This window comes from Anas acuta, chromosome 15 (genome assembly GCF_963932015.1).
Source record: "Anas acuta chromosome 15, bAnaAcu1.1, whole genome shotgun sequence".
NCBI classification, from domain to species: Eukaryota; Metazoa; Chordata; class Aves; order Anseriformes; family Anatidae; genus Anas; species Anas acuta.
The window spans coordinates 7,147,299-7,154,611 of record NC_088993.1 but is presented as its reverse complement, the minus strand read 5'-3'; positions in this window follow the sequence as shown (position 1 = coordinate 7,154,611).

The window sequence follows — 7,313 nt, the reverse complement described above, 5'->3', positions numbered from 1 at the left end:
GCGGCAGCGCCCGGCGGCGCCCGCGCAGGCGCGGACGGCGGCGGCCGCACCCTGTGTGCGCGTGCGCGCCGGGTTCCCGCCACCGGTTGCCATGGCGACGGCCCCTGAGGCGGGCCCGGCCCCGGGCAGCCCTGAGGTGGCCGCCGGGGGCGGCCGAGCGCCGGGGAAGCGGCGGCAGCGGGCACGGCCCCCGCTGGAAAGGGCTGCTCGTGGAAAAGCAGTAGTAAAGCACGCAACACTTCTTGTTAATTTAAAAAAAAATCAGTGGAATTTATAGAATTATTAAATAAATGGAGCTAAGGAGTGCATACGGCACACCTGCCCCTACCCACCATGGAACTGTGGTGAAAAGTCACGTCCCTGTCCTCACACGGAAAACCTACCAGAGCTACAACTAAAGTGCATTAAAAAAAAAGCCTGGTAAAAGAAAATTGTGAAGTCTGGGATAAGGGGAATGCTTTGAGGTTTTAATAAACTTGCCCCATGGAAAGTCGAGGTGAGCAGTTAGCTCGAGCTTCTACAGAGCTGATCTCTCAGCATTGACATTTTATTTTGTCCTTTATACAAAGTGGGGGTAGAACAGGGAAATGGATGCCATTTCTTCATTAGCTTAAGCCCTGACACCTCACACTAGCATGGAGTCACAATCAATAATTATTTCCTCCAAATGACCAATTTATTGCGGCTAGAGGACTGCAGATACTAAAAGCACCAGAGAGCAAGGGTATGTGTATCCTCACAGTGGCTTTGCCTTTTCAATGTGTATTTTGTGTTGAACTCAGGATTTTATTCCTCAAGATGCAGTATGGATGTGGTAAGAACCCAACTCACTCCTTGGTAACACTTCTTAACAGGCCAAGAGGCAGAGAGAGGAGGTTTAGCAACAACAGAAAGCACTGTGGCTGTCATTACTATCATTACTACATTACTATCAGTTTTCTTCAAACACAAAGTAAGCATTTTACTAAAGAAAGACAAAGCACTTCTTATTGTGATCAATATGGTGTCCCCTTTACACATAACATCTCCTCTCCCCTCCCTCCCCCTATAATTAGATCTTAATCTCTATTTTAGCATAACCAAAAGAAATGGATATTGTCATAGCATTGCTTGGTTGGAAATCTTACAACAACAACAACAAAAACCTGCAACTTTTAACACAGAAAAAGCTACTTAGGCACCATGCTTTTTCACTTCCCACAAAGCAATTCATTTTTTAAGCCGTGCTAAATTCAAGCAATACTAGCTAGAAGACCTCGCATTCTTAGCAAAGAATTGGTGCCTTTGATTATTTTGGCAAGACAGATCAGAGCATTTTATGCACTGACTCCCCAGGAGGTGCAACGTGCCCATGCCAGTATGAAAGAACCCAAAACCGATATGAAGAAATCCTTTGGTTTGTGTCTTTCAACACTTCGGCTAGTTTATTCAAGTTCTCTCTGAAGTTACTACACTTTATGGGAATTAGGAGCACTCTTAAGAAAACCCTGCAAGAACTTGCAAGCAAACATTGCACAAACACACTGAAGAATACTCTGGTTATAATGTACTGAGACACCATGTAGGTTCCACAAGAACTAAGCCGAGTCGCAGTAATATTCATTGCACAATAGCATAAATGCAAAAGCACCAAATATTCAAAAGAATAAAACAAACTAAGCACCAGAGAAGCAGAACACTTGATTTAGGGAAGAGAGCTCCATTATCCCAAGCAACCTGAGCTTTGTACCCATGTCCCTCACCGGTGTTCTTCCAAGAGGTGAGGCAAGGCAGGGGCCAAGCAGGTGAGGCCAACCCGACAAGCAGCCCACGTCAAACCTCAGCCCTCCCCAAGCCCCAGCTCACAGTCCCATCCTCCCAGCTACAGCACAGCTGGCACCAAACCCAAGGTAGGCGACTTGGAGGGGCATCTCTGCAGGCTGCAAACCCCATCACATGCTACTGGACAGCGAAACTTCAAAGCGATGCTGAGCACAGCAAACACACACATCTGCAGCCAGACCAGCCTCTGCAGCACAGCTGCCAGGCAACGCTGCAGCCTGACTCTTCTACTGCATTTCGCATAGAAAAATGCAATTTTCTGTTCTAAAAGTGCTGAGGCACCAAAGAAAAGGGCACCTCGGAAATGTGAAACAGAACATGTGCAAGCACCTGTTTTTCCACCACTTGAATCTTTTAAAACTTACTGTGTTCAGTGCAAGGAGCGCAAACCCTCTCAACCTTGCTGATGTTCATAAATGCATCCTCTTAAAGTCTATATTGAAAAGAACCAAGTAAATTGTGGCATTACTAATACAGATCCACCCAAAAGCACAAGTATTTAATAGTATGAACCAGCTACCACACATATTTATTTCACAGGGCATTTCAAGGCCTGTAACTATTCCTAAGGCAATAAGGACATGGTTGCTGCAACAAGCTCTGTTCACTATTGCACCAAATGTCACTGAGAAGATGCAGCCAGACCGAGGGAACCAAAGCAGCTCTCCCAAAATCAGGCAGCCGATCAGAGGCACTGTGATTTTCTGTGTGGACCTACTGGTCTTTTGCTAACAGTGTTTTAATAATTCACTTTTTCTTCCCACCAGGGCACTGGTCTGTACCAGAGGCGACCGGGTAACCCCTTCCCAGGCAGGGAGTGCTGGCTGTCCTGCCTCGATGCAGGGAGGTGGAAGAAAACAGCTTCCTGCAGAACTTCAGCCAGAAGGAGATGGCTAAAAAGCGCTTGGAGCAATGACATGGGACGGGAAGGATGTTCTGTGCTGGTGGGGACTCAAAAACCAAAGAGGTAATGAAAGCACAGTAAGGCAGAAGCAAAGCTACTTTGATAGACATGCCTAAAGCACATGCATAGGGCCACAGCGCTTTAAACTCTACTGTGAAAACCTTGGCTTGATTTACAATGTGCTTTGGTACCCTCTTGTGAATTACAACCCTGTAGATGCAGGCAGAGCCCCGATACACGTTGCAAATGACAGCATATTTACTAGTGGTGCCAAGTTTCTCTGGAGGAAACTACTATTATGGAACTCTTGGGCACTGTTGTCAGTTCTAAAATATTTTTAAAAGCAACTGCTTGAAGTCAGCATGCAATTATATTTACAGTAAACGTGTAAACCTGTGCATCTCCATATCTATGCATGCACATGTTACAGATTATATATGTGTACGTACCTTTATCCCCACACTCAGCATTTCTCAAAATGTGTTTCACTTTGTTATCTCTGCTGAGTCTGACGGGCAAACGTACAGATCTGTGTTAAGGCTTGTAATGCTGGTGGCTCTTTGGCAGCTTCAGATGAACTTTTTTAAGCTTTCAGTACAAATTGGTTCAATTTAGGTCAACAGTGATCAGAGAAATAGCCAAGAGGGCCAATTCCAATGGCAGTGGGGAAGGACTGAGTAAAGTTTACTTTTTGCATTAAAGTTATTACATTAATCTGTCCTTCATGGAGTCTCATGGACGTGGGCCATGCTCGTCAACAAAGCTCACCACAACACTCAGTGCACAACACTGAGTCTTTTGAAAAGGCAAAGCAAAAAAACACCATTAGACAAACAAACAAAAAAACCCAAATGTTTTGATTTCTTTAGGCATATTGCAAGACAACTTAGAACACTTGTTTTTCCAAATATCTGCTAAATCACTTTAGACAGAAGAAGTCCAGCAATTGAGATACATTAGCAAACAACGCTCAGGTTGAATCTCCCTCTGCTTCTAGGCATAGCACTGACTTTCCGAGTTTCTAAGAGTTTAATTTGGGACAGTTCCATTAAGGCTTTACTTAGTGATTTACTTTTGGAGTAGGCTTTATCCCCAATTACCCCTCATTTACTTGGGCTGCAAAAGGGGAAGAACCAAGTTTTGCTTGGCTTCATGGCCTGCTTCCTCGTTAACTGCTATTACCTGACCCCAAATCCCTTGCAAATAACATCCTGACATTTGGAGTAAAGTTGCACGGATATGCTTAATGGGCAATTCATTATGATAGCTTTTGCCATATAGATTTAAAAAGAGGAGGGAAACTCTGCTTCTTGCACCAATTTTTCACCCTTCCTGCTTTATGTAAACAGATTAATGGCAATGTGACAGTCGTGAGTCCTTACAAGTTTTAAGTACTTACAGAAGCCTGTGGTCCCTGCACTGCTGCCAACCATTCCATTTGGACCGGGACCTATGGCATTTTTTTTTTCCCTTACCCATTTCCACCTGCTCACAGTCCAGACTGCTTCCAGGAGCAGTGTGTGTAAATGAGCTTGTGACTTGAGAAAAATTTCCTGCGAGAAGGTGCTCCAGCTCTGACAGCAGGAGACAGCACCGAGGAACATCCTTTGGTCGTGGACGAGAATGGGAAAATGACAGCAGGAAATTAATGGCAGAAGAACTCCCCTCATAGCTTGGACTGTGCTGCACCCACAGCATTGGTCACAAAGTGCTCTACAGAAGATGGAGGTTAAGTGGAAATGGGGAGGGTAAAGGAGAAACAAGATGGTTCTGAAAGCAGGGGGAGAACAGATGACTCTGTCTGGAAGAAAAATTTCCTGCTGAGGAGAGGAAAGGAAGAACTGCGTTCAGCCTGCTCCAGTTAGGTGAGCTGTTCTGAGTGTAGAAAGACAGCAAGACAGATCAGCAGGGTCATTTTAGCACACCGTCCTCTTCTTCCTGAGCAGTAGAGGAGACAACAATCTGGAAAAGAAGGGTAATTCCAGTAAGCAGCCAAGCTCCCAGGTCTTCTCTGAAATCCCAGGAATTTTTGAACCTGGGTTCTACTGAGAAAGCGGATGATCTCACCGGACGAGGTTTGGGCAGACCCAGAACTGCCCCGGGAAGAGTTTTGAAATGAACAGGGTGTTGGGCAGGGTGCTCTGAAGGCTCCCGCTGCATTTATGGTGTCTCATCCAAACCCAGCAGGTACCTGTCCTTATGCCTTTGGATCTGGGAGATTTGTTTCATGTTGTGCTGGGTTTGTTGCATCCCTAATCCAGATTGACTGTGTTTCTTAGGGAAATTTGTTCAGACTATGCAGATCTTATTTGTACAATAAGGATATTTCTGAATTACTTCCCAAGGAAAGCGGGAGGATTAACTGATAATTGTAAGACACTACAGAAGTGCTAAACATTATTAACGGCTCCCAAGTTTTCTTCTTTTGGAAACAGTGGCCATTTCTTCCCATAATGTTTTAAACAGTTGCTGCTCAAGGAGCTTAGATTGCAGATTCCTGGCCTGTGGTTTGTCCATAAATCATAGACCTGGAGCCTGCCCAAGACACTCTCGATAGTCTCAGCAGGAAGTCTGGACGAAAGCAAACTCTTCTCAATCTGGCCCAGTGAACTACTTTATGGGCCGGTCCAGTTTCAAGGTCCTGAGCCAGACGTGAGAGGGATCCTGTCCAAGTTTAAAAGCACGAGGTCTCGGGAATGTCCTTTCAAACTGGATTTCACTGTCTATAAATATTTTCCATCTTCTGCCCTGGAGGATAGAGGTTTGACTCAGCTGAAGAGACTGGGCAGAGCAGCAGAGGAGGCCACGCTGTTTATCACCAGAAGTCTGTCAGCACATAAAGCTTAACTTGTAGAAAAAAAATACAAGAAGGACCCAATCCACACTCAAAGCCACTTTTGAACAAAACAATGTTAAACTGCTGCCTGTCCAAAGTCCCAGGAGAAATCAAAGAACAAAGTTTTCTGTACATAGCGGGGTTCGGCACTGTTTACAGCCAGGAACTCAAATAAGCTCCATGAGGTTGTTCCAGTTTGGAGATCCCAAATTCCATCCCATGGGGAAGTCTGGGGGAGCAAATGCAGAAGCATGGGACAACCAGCCTGTGCTGATGGCTTTTGAACACAATTCTAACGTGCTGCACACTCCTGGAACTCATGTTTTGCCTCAACATGCTGGAAACATTAGGGATCTCTGCTCTCACTTCAGGAAGAGCAAAGGCTGGATGGAAACTGGTTAGCAATACAGTGCTTTGAGGATAACTTCAGACCTAAGTGGAGAAGGTGGCAGCTGGAAAAGCACAGCTCAGCCACCACAAACAGCACTGAAGTTCTGATGCAGGACCCATACAGGCCTTCTCTACTTGCACAGCATGTTTTGGCATCGTGTAGAAAGTGAAAAACCTTACCTGTTGTGTTTGAAACAACTCATCCTTTACACTGCTCTTTTACCAAAAGCCTCTGCTGTGTTCCGTGCAAAGGCTCTTTCAGAGCCAGTCATCTCCAGACCAGCTTTCGAGCAACCTGCCTGCATTCCTATCAGCACGTCAGTTTGTGTTCATCAACACGATGCCTCTACCTCTCCTTTCTCCACTAGGATCATTGTTAGCTGTGTATAAAAACTTCATACAGCAGCAATCTCTGCAGGTCTTGAGTAAAAGGGAAAGCCGAGACTAAGAGGCGAGAACCTACAGAGGCTTCTGGTGCATAGAAATGTGAAACTTTGACAAAGCACCAGAAAAAGCAGCACGATCAGGTATGTAAGATCTGGGTCAAAGCACCCTCCCCATCCTGCTGCTACAGCTCCTTCCTGCATACAGAGCCCCAGGACTGTCACCACCTTTCAGCACATTCGACGGGCACAGTCACAAAGGATTAGTTTACACTCCAAAAACAGAAATTTTGTTTGATTGTTTAGTCATAAATCTGTCATGGCAAAAAATCAGCACCTCAAGGGCTGCTGGGTTTCCCAGAGGACTCCCAGGACTGGCGAGGTTAAAGACATCTCAGATGCTTCACAACCATCTTGGAGTAAGCATCCTCTGCTTCTGACTGCATCAGTTTTTGTAAGCTCACATTCAGCTCAGGTACTCTATCAACAGACACTATTTTTAGCCATCGTATCAGTGAGCACCAGGTGACCATCCTGCAGGCTGATGCACTCACCTGCAGTATGTTAGCCTGAGAGAACCACAGGTTTTCATTCTTCACTGTTCGTGAAACACGCTGCGCTGCAAAGGTCTAGCTATGGAGCCACACTGTATCGCTCCTTTCATGTGCCCTACAAAGCTCTGATGCAAATGGACAATACCCAGTATTCTTTCCTGTGTATTTACACCGATTTTGATGGCAAAGGATCTTACATCTACTTGGAAGAGAAGAATATCCTCTAGTCTACAAAGCATACAGCTGAACTTCACCTGTGTTGTCTACTTCCAGGAGCAAAGCCTTGTGTGTTTACCTGTGCCACCTTTGCTGCTGGCTTCCAGTCTGGACAATTTAAGGATATTCATTGCATGATCAAGGAATTCCAGCATATCAAAAGGCAAGATGCCATCTGGGTCTTACCAGGAACAGAGGCACTACCCACA